Raw genomic sequence first — 17,814 nt, 5'->3', positions numbered from 1 at the left:
AAGGAGAGACACGAATGAATGAGTCCTGACTGGAAGGAACCTGACAGACTGAGAGCAGCGCGCTCGGCTGTGAACCTTCGGGACGTCGGCGCGTGCGATGCCGCGCGGGTTTCCTCTCAGCTCAGGCACAAGCCCTAAGAACTGGGGCGTGGTCCCGCGCCGTCGAATGGATGCCACAGCAGGCAGTCAGAGTCGCAGCTCACCGGATACTTCCGGGCCAGCTAGGTGATCCACCGGGTTCCAACTGACGCAGGTCACGCTCTACGACTTCCCACAGCAGGGCTGGCGAACCACCTGGAGTCGGCGACCGTTAGCAAGAGGCCCCGCCCCACCGCTTACTGGCCCCGCCTCCGCGACTCACTGACTCCGCCTCCATCGCTTGTTGACCCCGCCCCGGCCGCGCCCTGACTCCGCCCCTATGCTTGCAGGTCTCACTGGAAATTCACAGTTCCAGGAGAGACGCAGTCCTTTCCTGGAACTGGAGGACTTCGTTCGGACTTAGGTGGTGGAGGGCAAGTCAAAGACAGGAGCGGCGCCCAAGCACAGGTGCGAGTGAAAGGGAGAAGTCACTAAGCGAGCTAGACATTTGCAGCAGTTCTCTGGTTGGGATCCAGACTAGTGTCTCAGGCTGTCCCCGTGCAGACACTAAATTACCTTAAGGGAAATGTTCCCAATTTAAAGCAGAAAAATGAACTGAGGGGTTGGGGATTTAGCTCAGTGGTAGAGCGCTTGCCTAATAGGCAACCAGAGCTCCCCGGGACTAAACCACCATCCAAAGAGTACACATGGACTGACCCATGGCTCCAGCTGCATATGTAGCAGAGGATGGCCTTGTCGGGCACCAATGGAAGGAGAAGCCCTTGGTCCTGCCAAGGTTGAACCGCTAGTGTAGGGGAATGTGGGAGGGGTGGAAAGGGAGAGATGGGGAGGGGAACACCCTTAGAGAAGAAGGGGAGGAGGATGGGATAAGGGGCTTATGTCCGGGGAACCAGGAAAGGGAATAACATTTGAAATGTAAATTTAAAATATCCAATAAAAATTTTAAGAATAGGGGTTTGGGATTTAGCTCAGTGGTAGAGCGCTTGCCTAGGAAGAGCAAGGCCCTGGGTTCGGTCCCCAGCTCCGAAAAAAAGAACCAAAAAAAAAAATTTTTTTTTAAGAATAAAAAAACCTATAAGATTGTGGAAGAGGAAATAGTCAGGTGCTATTATTAAGGGAGTCACCCCTGGTGGTACCATGTACTGCATATAATAATATGTAAAATAATAGTATGTGAAAATACCGCAGTATTGTATAAAATAGATAATATTATTTGGGGGCAGGGACCTCAAGACGTCTCGCTATGTAGTTCTGGCTGTCCTGGAACTCACTATGTAGACCCGCTGACCTAATAACGTACACACATACACACTAAATAAATAATGTTATTCCGATATTTGTTCAAGTATCTCTTTTTTATTGTTTCTGTATTGTTTTGATTTTGAGACAGGATCCCAAGCAGCCTGGCCTGGCCTCAAACTCACCACGTAACCTAGAATGATCTTGAACTTCTGACCCTTCTTCCACCTACTAAGTGCTGGGATCGTCTGCACACAACAGCTTCTTTCTGTCTTTCTTTTTAACATTTTCTTTTTTTTCAATTTCCTTTCTTTTTAATTTGTGTGTGTGTGTGTGTGTGTGTGTGTGTGTGTGTGTGTGTCACAGATCAGAAGACAACTTGCAGGAACCATGTCTCCTCTTTTATACCACTTGAGTCCCAGGGCTGGAACTCAGGTCATCAGGCTTGGCAACAAGCTCCTTCCTCCGCTGAGCCATTTTGCTGGCCCAAGTCTTTGTCTTTAAAGGGACATAAAATCTTGATTTTTTCCCCCAGAGAATAAACTGGCATTTTAAGACAATTTTTTGAAAAATATTTTTAAAATGAAGAAATCTTTATACATTTTAAGAAGTCTCCAAGAGTAAATAAAGAAAATATCCAAAAAAGAAAAAAAGAAGTCTCCATGAAAGAATATTTTACAATTTTGCTTGCATTTTGTGGTATTTTAGTAAATTAACTTTGCTGAAAACTGCATGAGATTAAGTCAGCAGAATCTGTTTCATGGGGATACCACAGGCTTTTCTTAAGATACAATGTTTCAAAATGCAAACCCAGAATCCTGGCATTGTTTACATTAGTAATAAAAATGGGGATATCTTTTTTGGACAAAGAATTGTTTTCCTATATTGGTTCAGAAATTCTGTGTAATTGGCTTGTTCTTTACAAAAGGATTGGCCTGTCAATATATTTTGGATGTACATGAGCAAAAACAGGAACAAGGAAAGCCTGGAGCTTGCCACTTGCAGTAGAAGTCAGGAATGAGTGAGTAAAGGTCAGAGTTGAAATAGACTGCATATCCGGCTGAAGAAATGGTGGGTGGCTCTGTCACCACCTCCCTAGAGCACAACAGCTGTCAAACCATCAAGGAGCTTGTCACCGAAGGGAGATGGGGAAATATAATATGTGTGTGTGTGTGTCTGTGTGTCTGTGTGTGTACAGACGTGTAATAAACTTTACACATACTAATCAGTAGGAAAAAAGTGAACAGGTATTTAATGAATTACAAGACAACCTTGTAATTACAAAAACTTTAATATTGATCCCATATCTGCAAGAGCTGCAATTATTTTTTTAATTTTGTAATTATATTTATGTACAGAAAACTTAAGTGTACATTTAACCCAGTTTAATGGCGAGTTCTCTAGCCTTCGCCTTTTCCAGCTTGGCAATGCGAGCCACAGACTTAGGACCCAGGACGTTGCCTCCCCAGTGGCGGCAGATCTCGCCATATCTGTCATTATAATTGGTCCTAATAGCTTCCACCAGCCTATCCAGAGCACCCTTGTCTTCCGAGTTGAGCTGTGTGAAGGCAACAGTGGTGCACGTCTTCCTGTGGACCAGGCGTCCAGTCTGGCCTTTCCCTTGATGATGCAGTAGGGCACTCCCATCCTTCGACACAGGGCAGGCAGGAAAACCACCAGCTCAATGGGGTCTACATCACCGGCAATCACCACCAGTTGAGCCTTCTTCTTCTCCACCAAGGTGGTGACTGTTTTGACCTAAGGACAGGTGATCTCTTAGTTGGGACGTCCCCTTTGCCAGCAGCTTTCTTCTCAGTGCGGGCCAGCTTCTTCTCCTGCTTTGTCTCTGGCCTGTACTTGTGGACAAGCTTAAGCAACTGAGTCGCTGTTTGCCTCTCCAGGGCCTGGGGAAACTGACTGATAGCAGGAGGTACTGTATGAGTCGCTTATAGAGGATGGATCTTTGCTGCTGCAGCCTGATGTAGGGGGGCCATTTGAACAAACATGTGAGATCTCTTTTGGGCTGGGTGTCCTACCCAATGCCGAAGTTCTTGGGCCTTTTCTCAAAGAACTGACCGCCTTTTTGGCCTCCTGTTTCTTGACCATGGCAGGGGCCGGGACCACTTTCTTCCCCTGGGCCTTCTTTCCTTTGGGCATCTTGCTTGGCTGGAGGAGAGAGAAAGAAGCGGGAATTGTGGGTGATAAGTAAGTGGCTGAGGAGATCGTGAGACAAGAGCTGCGATTATGATAGCTCAACTACTGGTGGCATAATTACCTCACGCCTACTAGAGATTAGCCAACTTTTTTAAAAAAGATATATTTTATTTATTTTATGTATGAGTGCTCTCTCCGTGTACAGCTGCATGCCAGAAGAGGGCATCAGATCCTACCACAGATGGTTGTGAGCCACCATGTGGTTGCTGGGAATTGAACTCAGGACCTCTGGAAGAGGACCCAGTGCTCTTAACCACCGAGCCATCTTTCCAGCCCTGGGACTGGTCAACTTTAATTTGATTATAGATGTGTTGACACAGATAGTTTTTTATAAAGCTTTACAAATCTTTGAGAAAAGGGACAATGTAACCTGTCAAGGAGCTTGTGAGAACCAGATACAGAGATCAAGTTCAGAGGTAAATTGAAGCAATTTAAGAGCTACAGAGAGAATGAAAAGGACACTCGCAGACGATGGATTCAAGGCTGTCTTAAGAAGGAAGGGAGCGGGCTGGAGAGATGGCTCAGTGGTTAAGAGCACTGATTGCTCTTCCAGAGGTTCTGAGTTCAAATCCCAGCCACTACATGGTGGCTCACAACCATCTGTAATGAGATCTGATGCCCTCTTCTGGTGTGTCTGAAGACAGCTAATAAATCTTTTTTTTTTTTAAAGGGGGGAGGGTTGGGGATTTAGCTCAGTGGTAGAGCGCTTGCCTAGCAAGCACAAGGCCCTGGGTTCAGTCCCCAGCTCCGAAAAAAAGAAAAAATAAAGCACTGATTGCTCTTCCAGAGGTCCTGAATTCAAATCCCAGCAACCACATGGTGGCTCACAACCATCTGTAATATACATTAGATAAATAAAAATTAAAAAAAAAAGAAGGAAGGGAGTTCCTGTGGAACAAGGTAGCAACATGAGAATAAAGGACCCAAGGACATTCTAGAAAATTCCGTAAGCCCGTAATCACAGCATCGGGATTCGGGGGTGAGAGGATCTGTAGTTCAAAGTCATCCTGGGTGCTCTCTTAATTTGCTCTCTGTTTCTGTGATGAGCACCATGACCAAATGCAGCTTGGAGAGAAAAGGGTTTTGTGACTTACACTGTGACATCGCATTTCTATGGTCAAAGGAAGTCAGGGCCAGAACCTGGTCTGGAACTGAAGCGGAGCATGGCCTGCTCTTCCTGGCTTGCCCAGTTTGCTCTCTTCCACCCCCAGAGAGAGAAACGCTTCCATATCAATCGGCTGTCAAGAAAATGCCCTGCAGCCTGGCCCACGAGTCAATCTTATGGCATTTTCTCATAGATGCCAGGGAGTTTCCATCCCACTAGGTCTCAGCTGAAGGATGACCGTAGCTTGTGTCAACTTGGCAGAAACCAGCCAAGCAAGCACGGGTGTGTCATCTAGTTTGAGCGGTGCGTTATCTGGGCAGCATTAGCTCCTGTCTTCAAGTAAGAAAAGAGAAAGAATAAAAGTTATACAAACTGCCAAGTCAAGATTCAGGGCTGTGAAGGAAGAAGAGGATCCCGACCCCATACCCAAATCCAAATACCTGTAGATAAAAGCAAGCCAGACATAGTGGTTCACACCTTTGATCCTAGCACTCAGGAGCAGAGACAGGCAGATCTCTGGAGGTTCCAGGCCAGCCTGAGATCCAGGACAGGGCTACACAGAGAGACAGATGATGATGAGGAGGAGGAGGAAGAGGAGGAAGAGGAGGAAGAGGAGGAGGAGGGAGAGGAGGGAGGATGACGACGACGATGAGGATGATGATGATACTAATAATCCAACCTAACACACACGTGTCATACAGTCACATACAGAAATAAAAATTTTAAATTGTTTTAAAAGAAAATAAAGCGGGCTGGAGAGATGGCTCAGTGGTTAAGAGCACTGACTGCTCTTCCAGAGGTCCTGAGTTCAATTCCCAGCAACCACATGGTGGCTCACAACCATCTGTAAAGAGATCCGATGCCCTCTTCTGGTGTGTCTGAAGACAGCTACAGTGTACTCATATACATAAAATAAATTAAATAAATAAAAAAGAAGAAAAAAAAGAAAATAAAGCAAATAGGCACCAGGTTTGGAATACTTTAGTATCTACGGACCTCCGTGTGCATGTGTGTATGTGCATGTGTGTATGTGCGTGTGTGTGTGTGTGTGTGTGTGTGTGTGTGTGTAAGTGAACTTGGAGGCTAGATGTGTGAATAAAAGTGAATTTGGAGAGATATCTCAGAAGTTAGTAAGTAGTACTTAACTGGCACACACATAACTATTCACACTGGAACTCTAGTCCCAGTGTCTCCCGTGCCTTCTTCTGACCTCCACAGGCACACATATGAGGAACAGAAACATGCAGGCAAAACATCTACACATACAGAAGTAAATAAAGGTCCTGAAAAAGGGAACTCGCTTAATTTTTCTATGTGGGCGTCTGTGTGTGTGTGTGTGTGTGTGTGTGTGTGTGTGTGTGTGTGTGTGTGTGTAAGTGAACTTGGAGGCTAGATGTGTGAATAAAAGTGAATTTGGAGAGATATCTCAGAAGTTAGTAAGTAGTACTTAACTGGCACACACATAACTATTCACACTGGAACTCTAGTCCCAGTGTCTCCCGTGCCTTCTTCTGACCTCCACAGGCACACATATGAGGAACAGAAACATGCAGGCAAAACATCTACACATACAGAAGTAAATAAAGGTCCTGAAAAAGGGAACTCGCTTAATTTTTCTATGTGGGCGTCTGTGTGTGTGTGTGTGTGTGTGTGTGTGTGTGTGTGTGTCTGTCTGTCTGTCTGTCTGTCCGTCCGTCTGTCTGTCTGTCTCTGTTGGTCGGTCTGGTCTGGTCTGTATATATAGTCACCATGGAATCTCTCTCTGTCTGTCTGTCTTTGTGTGTCTGTCTGTGTGTGTCTCTGTGTGTGTCTCTGTGTGTCTGTGTGTCTGTCTCTCTGTGTGTGTATGTGTCTGTCTGTGTGTCTGTCTGTCTGTCTGCTCTGTATATATATACAGTCACCATGGCATCTGTGTGGATATCATGAGACAGCTCACCAGAATTGGTTTTCTTCTTCTGCCATGGGCATGCTTGGGACAGAACTCAGGTCGTGAGGCTTGGCAGCAAGCCCCTTTACTCTCTGAACTGTTTCACGAGCTCCAAATGTTTCTGGGAGGAGACCCAACAAAGTTGTTTAAGTTTGAGAAAAAGGAAGGGACTTCTCAAACCGAGTCCTCCTTCAAGAGGCATAAACAGCATGAGGACAGGTACCACTGTGCTGTGCATTACATGGTAGTCATGACTCAGGTCCTCTAGGGAGCATTTAGAAGTGCTGTCTTGAATGAAGTCACTGTATCGTGACGAATGACAGCTCCGACTCAGTTTGATCTGGGAGTCCAAAACGACTTCAGGTAAAATAAACATGTTTGCAGTCTGGGGTATAAAGCCCAGTGGTGACGCTACTGTGTGCCATGCACAAAACCCAGGGCTCCATCCCTAGGACCTTAATAAAGAAAACAAATGCCAGGAAACTGCACAAGAGGATGGCCCCTTGGGTCAGTACAGAACACACCAGACACCAAATCCCCAAAGGGGAGACAACAATTCGCAGCAAGCAATCGAGCTTGTTTGTTTGTTGTTGTTGTTGTTTGTTGGTTGACTTTGGGGATTGTTTTGGGTTTTTTTGTTTGTTTGTTTTTTGCAAGAGTGGGTTTTTAAGGAAAAGGAGGGAGTCTGTGTTATGGTGAGTTGGTAAGCCCTGATTGGATATGCTAGCCAAATAATGAATTCTGATTGTTGGACCTTGATGTTTTGTCTCAGGAATGAGTCAATGGCCAAATAAGGAAATGGACCCCGAGGGCGAGCGTTAGGACTGTAGTCTAATGTTCTTTAGCAAGGGGGAGAAAGGTAAAAGGGGACATCTGTCAGTGCCATGTTTGCCAGGCCCTTCAGGGACTTCCTGGGATCCTGAGAAACTATCTGCATACCTCATATCCTTGGCAAAAAGTGACCAAAGTGAGGGGAGCTGCCAAGCACAAAAGACTCGTTCGATCTTTAAACTACTGCTGAGAAGAGCAAACAGATTACTTCTCAATGTGCTGAATCCAGTGTGTAGTCATCGGGACCCCTTTGTCTTAACTTCTCTAGACGACAGGTGCTGAAATGTGGGAATAAACGGGGTTTCTTGGGAGGATCTATCCACCGTGTATGGTGGGAAGTGAAAGTCAGGTTGCGTCTGTTCAAAAGCTCAGATTGGCTGATAATTAGCGGTGTCACTTAGGACTCTGAACTTCATCTTCCTCACCTGTCAAACGAAAGGTTTGGGCAAACTCAACGGAATGAGAATTAGTCCAAAAGTGCACACCCCGTGGGAATTATGGGGTGTGTGCTTGCTTCTGTATTCAACCTCCCTCTTCCTAGAGCGGAGCTTTTGAAATCACATTCACCTCAGAACCAGCACCCCCCCGTTGTTCATGTGGCGCCTTGAGTCTGCTGGGCAAATCAGCTAACAATTGCATCGTGGGGTGCTGTCCTCTAGGCATTTGACACAGAACAGCCATGCTTGCCCGCACCCTTGAGCCCCTGGTAGGAGTCGGGGAGAGCCCTCGGCCATCGGAGCCTCACTGAGCCTCTGCGACCCCTCCCAGCTGTCTGTAATTCTGCCACAGCTGTGCATGATCTTGATTTGAGAAGGATGGGAGGTTAAAAGAAGCAGAGACTCTAGGAAGCTTTTGAGAGGTTATTACCCATGCTGGGGTGGGACTTTTCCATGACACAGCCGTTCTGAGATCACCCCTGCTCCTGTAAGTGACCTCCTCACCCACACTTCTGTAAGTGACCCCTCATGCACGCTCCTGTAAGCTGTCCAACAAACTCTGACTCACAACGATGAAATTAGATGGAATCGTTACTTGGTCTGTTGTTACTGCCCTATCTCGAGTGAACGCTTGCTCGGGTCTCTCCAGGCAACATTAACACAACAAACTGCAAATATTTTTGGACCTCTTAGCACAAGGGGGAAGGGGCACTCACTGTGTTTGGATGCTGGGAGCCACGATGAGAGCTGGGCTGGAAAGCGGTCTGCCGTTGGCTTTCTCGTCTTTAGTTTGCTACATGATCTTAGCGGATCCTTTTAACATCTCTGATCATGACCTGTAAAACGTAGATAAGCAGAATCCTTGGTGTTCTGAGATGCGATGGATGGAAAAACAGGAAAAGCTACATTCGGTGGCTGGAGTCCCTGAAATGTCACATGACACCATACCTATTGACCCGGCTTCAGCAGTCCCGTCTTTCAGAGGGCATTTTCCCCTAAACTAAGTAGAGATTCCATTACACAGAAGAGGCAGAGAAACGTGGCTGAGGGCGGATGAGTTTCCCCTAGGAAGAGGTTGTCATTTCCCTGTGGAGATGGCGCAAAGCCCCGCAGCCTGAGTGACATTCTGTGAGTGTCCCTAACTTCCACTCAGGAGACAAGAGCCAATTCTCTGGGGTTTTTTGTTTGTTTGTTTGTTTTTTGTCTTGTTTTGTTTTGTTTTGTTTTTGCATCGATTTCCTGACCCTATTTGGGGGCAGGGGGAATCTTGGGGTGCAACCCAAGCTGGCCTTGTTTTCCTGATCCTTCCCTGAGTGATTTCAACATGCCCAGCCTTTTTCTGACATCTTAAATTGCCATATTTTTCTCTTTACCTTTTTCCTTTATTTTGTCCTCAGTTGTCTATTAAAAAGTAGAAAGCAGGGGTTGGGGATTTAGCTCAGTGGTAGAGCGCTTGCTTAGCAAGAGCAAGGCCCTGGGTTCGGTCCCCAGCTCCAAAAAATAAAGAAAAAAAAAAAGTAGAAAGTTGCTGGGTGGTGGCTGTGGCGGGGGCGGCAGTGGTGGTGGTGGTGGTGGTGGTGGTGGTGGTGATAGCAGCTGCAGCTGCAGCAGTGGTGGTGGACACCTTTAATCCCAGCACTCAGGAGGCCCAGGCAGGCAGATCTCTGAGTTCGAGGACAGCCTGGTCTACAGACCAATTTCTAGGACAGCCAGGGCTACACAGAGAAACTCTGTCTCAAAACAAAACAAAGCAAGCCAACAAACAACAACAACAAAACAGAAAGTTGGACTGGGGTTGTAGCTCAGTTGGTAGAGTTCTTGCTTAGCATACACAAAACCCCAAATTCAGTCCCCGGCACTACATAAAACTGGGGCATACTGGCACGTAACTGTAATCTCAGCCCTTAGAAGGTAAAAATTAGAAGCCAGATTAGAAGTTCAAGGTTATCCAAGACCATCCTGGGATACCAAGACTTTACCTAAAATAATTAACAATTTAAAAATCCAGAACAGGGCTGGAGAGATGGCTCAGCAGTTTAGAGCACCGACTGCTCTTCCAGAGGTCCTGAGTTCAAATTCCAGTAACCACATAGTGGCTCACAACCATCTGTAATGGGTTCCGATGCCCTCTTCTGGTGTGTCTGAGGACAGCTACAGTGTACTTACATGTAATAAATAAATAAATCTTTTTTTTTAAAAATCCAGAACGGTGAACAGGGTGTAGTGGAACACACTGTTAATCCCACCACTTGGGAGACAGTCATAGGTGCATCTCTGGGAATTTGAGGCTAGCCTGATCTTTAAAGCAAGTGCTAGATCAGCCAGGGATTACAGAGTAAGACCCAGTCTCAAAAACAAAATAAAATGAAACAAACAAAAAAAGCAGAAAGTTTTTATTAGTGGTGGCTATGGCCTGGGCTCTTTAAAAGATCAGAACTGGGGGGTTGGGGATTTAGCTCAGTGGTAGAGCGCTTGCCTAGCAAGCGCAAGGCCCTGGGTTCGGTCCCCAGCTCCGAAAAAAAAGAAAAAAGAAAAAAGAAAAAGAAAAAGATCAGAACTGATCGAGTGGGTGTGTTATTAAAGGAAGAATTGTTAGGTTGGGTCACAGGATGCCGTCCAGGTTGTCCAGCAATGTCTGTCTCACAATGGAGAAGCCAAGACTCCAGTAGCTTCTCGGTCGTGAAGCTGTGTGCACCGTCCCAGTGGACCTAAAGGCCTAGAAGACTCCTGGAGATCTGCTGGTCTTCAGTCCACATTGGAATTGGTCAGGTTGAGGGAGCTCAGGCAAAGGTATCAAGAAAAAGCTAGGATTTTCAAAAATTGGGGCTGGGGATTTAGCTCAGTGGTAGAGCGCTTACCTAGGAAGCGCAAGGCCCTGGGTTCGGTCCCCAGCTCCGAAAAAAAAGAACCTAAAAAAAAAAAAAAAAAAAAAATCACCCGTAACATTTTACCAAGATGTAAGTCTAATTTTTTCCAAATCCTGGTTTTTTTTTTTGTTTTTTTGTTTTTTTGTTTTTTTGGTTCTTTTTTTTCAGAGCTGGGGACCGAACCCAGGGCCTTGCGCTTCCTAGGTAAGTGCTCTACCACTGAGCTAAATCCCCAGCCCCTCCAAATCCTGTTTTTAATGATGGTTCTTAGACTCTTTAACCTCCCTTGTAGCCCACCACCCACTAGAGGAGTGGAAAAGAAAGGATGGGGGGGGGGTGGACCTGTTTAGAAAGGCTCTTTGGATCAACTCCCATCTGTGTTGTCTGGAAATCGGCAGTTCAGTTCACAGGTTAGCAGCAGCAGCTCGATCCACTCGTAAACACTTCACCCCGGCAATCTCTGGATAGCAAACAGGAATCAGCAGTGGTGGCGCTACCTAGCAGAGACAGCCAGGCTTCAGCCTCAACATGAATCAGCAGGAGAGACCATCAGGAGCACCAGGAGAAGTTCTCCTTGGTGCCGCTCTCACCAAAGCAAAGCCGAGAGACCAACAAGCCTTTTACAGCAAGCTCTATAACCTACCCCCTTCACTGTCCTTCCTTTTTATACACCCTCCAAGCATCTCGTGTCCTCCATGGGCCTTACCTCAGCACGTGCATCTGTCTCATCTGGCTTCACTCTGCCAATCAGTCCGAGTCTGAGGAAGTGATGAGAAACAACAGCACACCACTGGAAGTTTTCCGGTGCATTTTTCTCTATGGAGTCCCGACAAACGCAGCTCAGGTACCCAATGTAAGGCTGACCGATACATGCACATCACGCATCCTTTCATGTGCTTGCTTTAGCAGAACATCCTTTGTCCTGTGTCTGCTTCATCCGAATGTTCCTACCCGAGTCTGCCTTAGCCTTTCGCCTGTGTCCACTTCAGCTAAACGTTCCTTCACATGGTTGCCCCAGCAAACACCATCCAAAGGACTTCCCAAAGAACCCTTAAGTTTCCACTTCCCTAAGGACTGTTAAACCTCTCCACACCCACATAGGCCTCATCATTAGAAAAACACAAACCGGGTTGGAGAGATGGCTCAGTGGTTGAGAGCACTGACTGCTCTTCCAGAGGTCCCAAGTTCAATCCCCAGCAACCACATGGTGGCTCACAACCATCTGTAATGAGATCTGATGCCCACTTCTGGTGTGTTTGGAGATAGCTACAGTGTACTTATATATAATAAATAAATAAATCTTAAAAAAAAAAAAAGAAACCAAGGGTTGGGGATTTAGCTCAGCGGTAGAGTGCTTGCCTAGCAAGCGCAAGACCCTGGGTTCGGTTCCCAGCTCCGAAAAACAGAAAAAAAAAAAAAAAACCTAAGCTGGATACAGTGTTACGTGTTTATAAATCCAGCACTTGGGAGAAGGTGGAAAGGATCCAGAGTCCAAGATCCTCCTTGGTCACTTATCTAGCAGGAGGCCAAGATGGATTATCTAAGACCCATGTCAAAGGGGAAAGAAAAACAGACAACTCCCACTAGAGAGGTATGAAGTGGATTTGTCATATGATGCAGACTCCTGTGGTATTTTGCTGTGAGAGGACACGTGATGTTTGGACAGAGTACAAGTAGGACTCAACAGTGACGGTATGCTTGCATAGCTAGCCTTGCAACACTTCTTGGATCTCCAGGCATTGCTGATCTTCACTTCTCTGAGCGAGGCCCAGCAGAGAACTTCTCCTGGCATCCTGGCTGGTCCTGTTCAATCCTGCCGAATCAGCGGATGCCTGGCGGTTTCTACTGGACCAAGCCACAGCTGCTGATTCCTGTTTGGTATCCTGACCCTAGTGAACTGGACTGCTGGTATCCTCACAAGTGGAGATTGGAATCACCCCCAAAGAACTACTTCTAAACAGGTCCACATCCCCTTGTCCTGTTTGCATCTTTTCTCCCCTACCTTTGGACAGTGGGCTAGAAAGGGTTGTGTTGTAGCACTCGAGAGCCCTTACTAAAAGTAGGGCTTTAAGAAATCTAAGCCTACAGAGGCATCTTACAAACTTCCTAGCCAGCATTCTCCAAAAGCATTCAGGCCATCAGAAAGTCAGAAAAGCTGAGTGGGTCACAGCCAAGGGAGGCAAGGCAGCTTATGCAACCCGGAGGCAGCAGGAGCAGGATGTGAGGAAGTCTAAGTGATAATCAATATAAAGTTCTTGCTTTTTAAAGATTTGGTTTTATTTATGTGAATATGGGTACAGATGCCAATTGCATGAGCTGCAGAAGTGTGAAGCCACAAGAGGGCACTGGGTCCCCTAGAGCAGGAGTCGTTGCAGTGAACTGCCTGGCCCGGGTGCTGGGAACAGAACTAGGGCCCTCTGTTATTAATATAACATATGCCGTAGTACCAGTGCAAGGCCTCAGTAGCTGGGAGACAGGCAGTGAAGGATATGGCAACCCAGCTGGCTTCTCAAATTTTCTGCAACTCCTCTTTAAAGTAACTTCTAGTTTTAAAAATTCTATTAGGTAATCTCGATGTAAACTATATGCATAAGGCCAAAAATATTCTTATATCCTACATGTTTACATAGTTCACGGTGGCGCACATCTGTAATTCCAGCACATTTAAGACTGAGGCAGGAGGATTGCTGCAAAGATCAAATACAGCACAATGAATTTTCCCCAGAGAGGAACATTTTCCCTCACTCAGCGAGGAACAGCCACTAGCATCCCAGAATTCCCTTGTGCCTCTTCCTCACCCCATAACTCCCCCAGACCTAACCACGGTCTGATTACTAACTCCAGGTCATAGTTTCCCGTTTTTGAACTTCATATGCATGAATCATAGAGTACTTCACATGACATTTCAGTACACTGCTATTCTCAGCACGGAGGTTTCTCAACACTTCCCGAGAGCTTACAGATGTGAGAAAATGGCATTCTTTTACACTCCACAGTGTCAGATATCCTCGGAGGAGTTTCTGAATTGCCGAGAGCCAGGAATCATCTATGTTCGCTATAAATTGGTGGGTATGCATAAGGTTGGTCAGTTCTATTTAGTGTACTGAGAACTAAAAAGGACAGAAGAGGCTAGTGGGATGAGCCAACCGGGAAAGGCACTTGCCCTGCAAGCAATTGATGGTGCCTGACACCCTGAGTGACCCCCAAGCCCAGGAGGAGAGCTGACAAGGCATGTGCACCACACACTCTCACACATGTGCACCACACACTCTCACACAGGTGCACCACACTCACACAGGTGCACCACACACTCTCACACAGGTGCACCACACACTCTCACACAGGTGCACCACACACTCTCACACAGGTGCACCACACACTCTCACACAGGTGCACCACACACTCTCACACAGGTGCACCACACACTCTCACACAGGTGCACCACACACTCTCACACAGGTGCACCACACACTCTCACACAGGTGCACCACACACTCTCACACAGGTGCACCACACACTCTCACACAGGTGCACCACACACTCTCACACAGGTGCACCACACACTCTCACACAGGCGCACCACACACTCTCACACATAATAATAATAAAAGAAAAGAAAATCTGTTGTTATCTCCAGACTGAAAATGTTATAAAATGGCAGGAAAGATTCAACTCATTCCTCGTGATGTTTTGAAATTTATCTCCCCCTGCTCAGCCCTCTTCCCCTGCCATAGGTCTGGGATGCGCAGGTCGGGAGCCTCAGCCCTTTCCTTGGTTTTTGAGCTCGACCTCAGTGATTGTCCAAACCATACCTGAGACCCCAGGAACATGATTCTCTCTCCTCTCTCCTCCTCCTGAATCTTGATGGAAACACCTCTCTTGGGACCTCTCTGAGTCCACTTCATCAGATGTGTGGCACGCCTCCATCCCGTCGGGGAGTTTCTTGCTTTCTCTCCTTGTACAAGCACTTGCTGGTGTGGAAGTTATTACATGTGTGTGACTTCTCAGGGATGGCCCAGGCTGGCTTCGTCACAGCTTTGGTGGGAAAACGGTCTGTGTTGGCAGGTCCTGGTTAAAGAGCTAAATTAAAATTTAAGGGGCAGGAAAACCAATCGTGTTTGCAAATAAATTTTCTTGGGCTGGAGAGATGGCTCAGCGATTAAGAGCACTGACTGCTCTTCCAGAGGTCCTGAGTTCAATTCCCAACAACCACATGGTGGCTCACAACCATCTGTAATGGGATCCGATGCCCTCTTCTGGTGTGTCTGAAGACAGCTACAGTGTACTCATCTACATTAAATAAATAAAATAAAATCTTTTAAAAAATAATTTTTCTTACATCCTTTGAGTAAGCTCCTAGAATACACCCTTTTTATAGAAATGAAATTCACTGTGAAATGTGCCTCTTCAGTATTCCACGTTTTGTACATACAGTGTGGAAATTCGCTTCTCAGTTCGTGTTTGAAATTTGAGATTGACAGAGTCGAAGAGATGGTTCAATGTTAGAGCTTCTGCTGCTCTCGTAGGCCCGAGTTCAGTTCCCGTAACCCTCGGCAGGTGACTTGCAGAACTGACTGTCACTCCAGACCCAGCGGATCTGACGCCCTCTTCTGAACTTGACAGGTAACCATATCCATATGTACACACACACACACACACACACACACACACACACACACACACACACGTATACATGCACACACACACGTGCACACATGCACACATGCACACTTGCACACACACAATTTTAAAAATTAAATGTTATTTCGATACATGACTTGAGTCATAGGGCCAGAAAATAGTCTGTAGCATGACCTCATTTTACTGTTTTATAGGAAATCCCTGATTTTTTCTTCTTAACTTGTGAGTGTTTACATATGTTGACTTGAACTTCAAAAAGCTGTTTTAAGGTCACAATGACACGCACCTTTAATCCCAGATCTTGGGAGGCAGAAGCAGGCAGAGTTTGAGGCCACCCTGGTCTACAGAGCAAGTTCCAGAACGACCACGGCTACACAGAGAACCCTGTCTCAAAAACAAAGAAACAAACGAACAAAAGGCTGTAGAGAAGAATGCCGTGACCTCACCGTCTTCACCATCCTAGCTTACGGTGTCTTAGACAGTGTTCAGATTGATTTGCTCACACAAACACACAGCTTTCGAGCAGCCCACACTGAAGACCAGAAGAGCAAAGCGGTCCATCCTCTCTGTTGCCATTGGAGCTAAGAATAAAGTAAGCCAGGGGACTCGTTCACATCATAAAATTCTTTTCCTCTCCAGTGGTCACCCTGGGAGTCAAGGTCACAGCTATGACAAAGTGTTACTGTTGCTTGACAGATGGCTGGGTTCCTGCCACGGTATAAGATCTTTCATTTCTTCAATTAAACGAGTGGAAATGGACACCACCTGGCATCCCGTTTTTATGATGTCAATAAAGCTCATTATAATTACACCATGCTGTTGACAAACGGCCTGCCGAGGGTCCGACGGATATTTTTAGGTCGCCTGCTCTCAGAAAGCCAATGACAGATGAAATGGTTTCAAAGGCTTTTGGCCACTGGTTAATAAAGGCCTCGGATGTCACCCGTTTTCATTCATGTTTCTCCAGCTCTCGAGTAAGCGAGATATTACTTATTGCCTCATTTTCTTTGCATCTGTAAGGCAGTGGAGAAACCTGCAAATTAAAAACAAACCAAAATAACGTTCTAGAGGCAGTGGTGTGGGCATAGCACAGCAATTCACTCACAAATCCACTCTCTTTGTTTCTCTTTCTTTCTCCCCCCGGCCCCGCCCCTGGCATAGTCTCACAGAACTAGTCAAACTCCCTATGCACCCACGATGACCTAGAACCCCTGACCCTCCTACCTCCACTTCAGGAGTGCTGAGATTACAGACAAGAACAACCCAGTACAGTTGATGCTGGGAATCAAGCCTGCGGCCTTGTGTGTGCCAGGCGAGCCCTCTAACCGCCCAACTACATCACCAGCCAAAGTTAGGCCAGTTTTGGAAGTGGCCATGTTCTGAAGCGTGTGCTTCAAACCCATGCTTGCTCACTATTAGTACAACTAAGAAAATCCCCAGCAGAGAAAAGGAGGGACAACAAAGCAAAATAAAACAAAACAAAATGAAGGTTATGCTAAGTGAAATGAAAGGGCCTGTCATTTAATTTTATTGGGAGGCAGCAATGAAAGCGAGATATTGTAGAGTGTGAATTACAGAAGGAAAAGCAGGAGCTGGAGAGAAGGCTTCGTGGTTTAGAGCCTTCTCTGTGTTCAACCTGTGTTTGAGTCCCAGCATCTGCCTGGTGTCTCAAAACTGTCTGTGTCCCCAGTACCAGGGGATCTGATACTCATTCTTGGCCTCCGCTGGCACTCCACATATGAAGTTCACAAACATACATGTAGACAATATGCTCATATCCATTATAAATAAAGAAGTAAATTTGGAGCCAGGCATGGTGGTCCACACCTTTAATGTCAGCACTTGGGAGGCAGAAGCAAGCAGATCTCTGTAAGCTTGAGGTCAGCCTGGTCTACATGGTGAATTCCAGGAGATCCAGGACTATGTAGAGAGACCCTGGAGGGAGAGGGGCTGGAGGGGGAAGAGGGAGAGAGAGGAGGGGAAAGGGGAGGGGAGGTGGAGAGCTGTAACAAGTAAATTTTCAAAATTAAATAAAAGACTATCAAACATTCTTATTTTAAAAAACAAAACCAAAGTAAGTAAACAAATAAATTAAGGTATGAACTCTTCTTTCCCTCATGAGTAATAAAGACATTTTTGGGGTTTGGTTTTATTTTTTGTTTTTAAAAAGAGTCTCACCATGTTGATCTGGCAGGCCTGGAACCCACAGAGCTCAGCCTGCCTCCCCTTCTCTAGTGCTTGGATTAAAGTTGTGTGCCACCGAGCCTGGCAGTAAGGGTTTCACAGGTTAATGCCTAGAAACACAAAAGCTATATAAGCCACGTGTAATCGTCACTCTGACACTTTACAGCTGCTTTTGGCTTCTTCACTGACTTTCTAGTTTTGGATTCATAGGTCTTGTGTGACATTGAAGTGTTATCAGGTCTACAAGACCTTGCAGAGGATCAAATTTCA

General features: G+C 46.2%; 1 protein-coding gene across 4 annotated transcripts in view; it reads right to left on the bottom strand.

The window, feature by feature from the left end:
- Nucleotides 1–1,637, bottom strand: part of Meiob (meiosis specific with OB-fold) — a 32,698-nt gene extending 31,061 nt beyond the window's left edge. The window contains exon 1 of one of the 4 annotated variants that reach the window (XM_063269834.1): nucleotides 204–1,637. The gene's annotated coding sequence lies outside the window, so the exon portion shown is untranslated. Of the gene's footprint in view, nucleotides 1–75 lie in introns of all 4 variants that reach the window. The other 3 variants (XM_039086831.2, XM_006246031.5, NM_001115033.1) reach the window with 3 other exon arrangements.
- Nucleotides 1,638–17,814: the final 16,177 nt, after the last annotated feature.

This window comes from Rattus norvegicus, chromosome 10 (genome assembly GCF_036323735.1).
Source record: "Rattus norvegicus strain BN/NHsdMcwi chromosome 10, GRCr8, whole genome shotgun sequence".
Taxonomy (NCBI): domain Eukaryota; kingdom Metazoa; phylum Chordata; class Mammalia; order Rodentia; family Muridae; genus Rattus; species Rattus norvegicus.
Note: the sequence above shows the minus strand (reverse complement) of the source record. Positions and strands in the feature narration are given on the sequence as shown.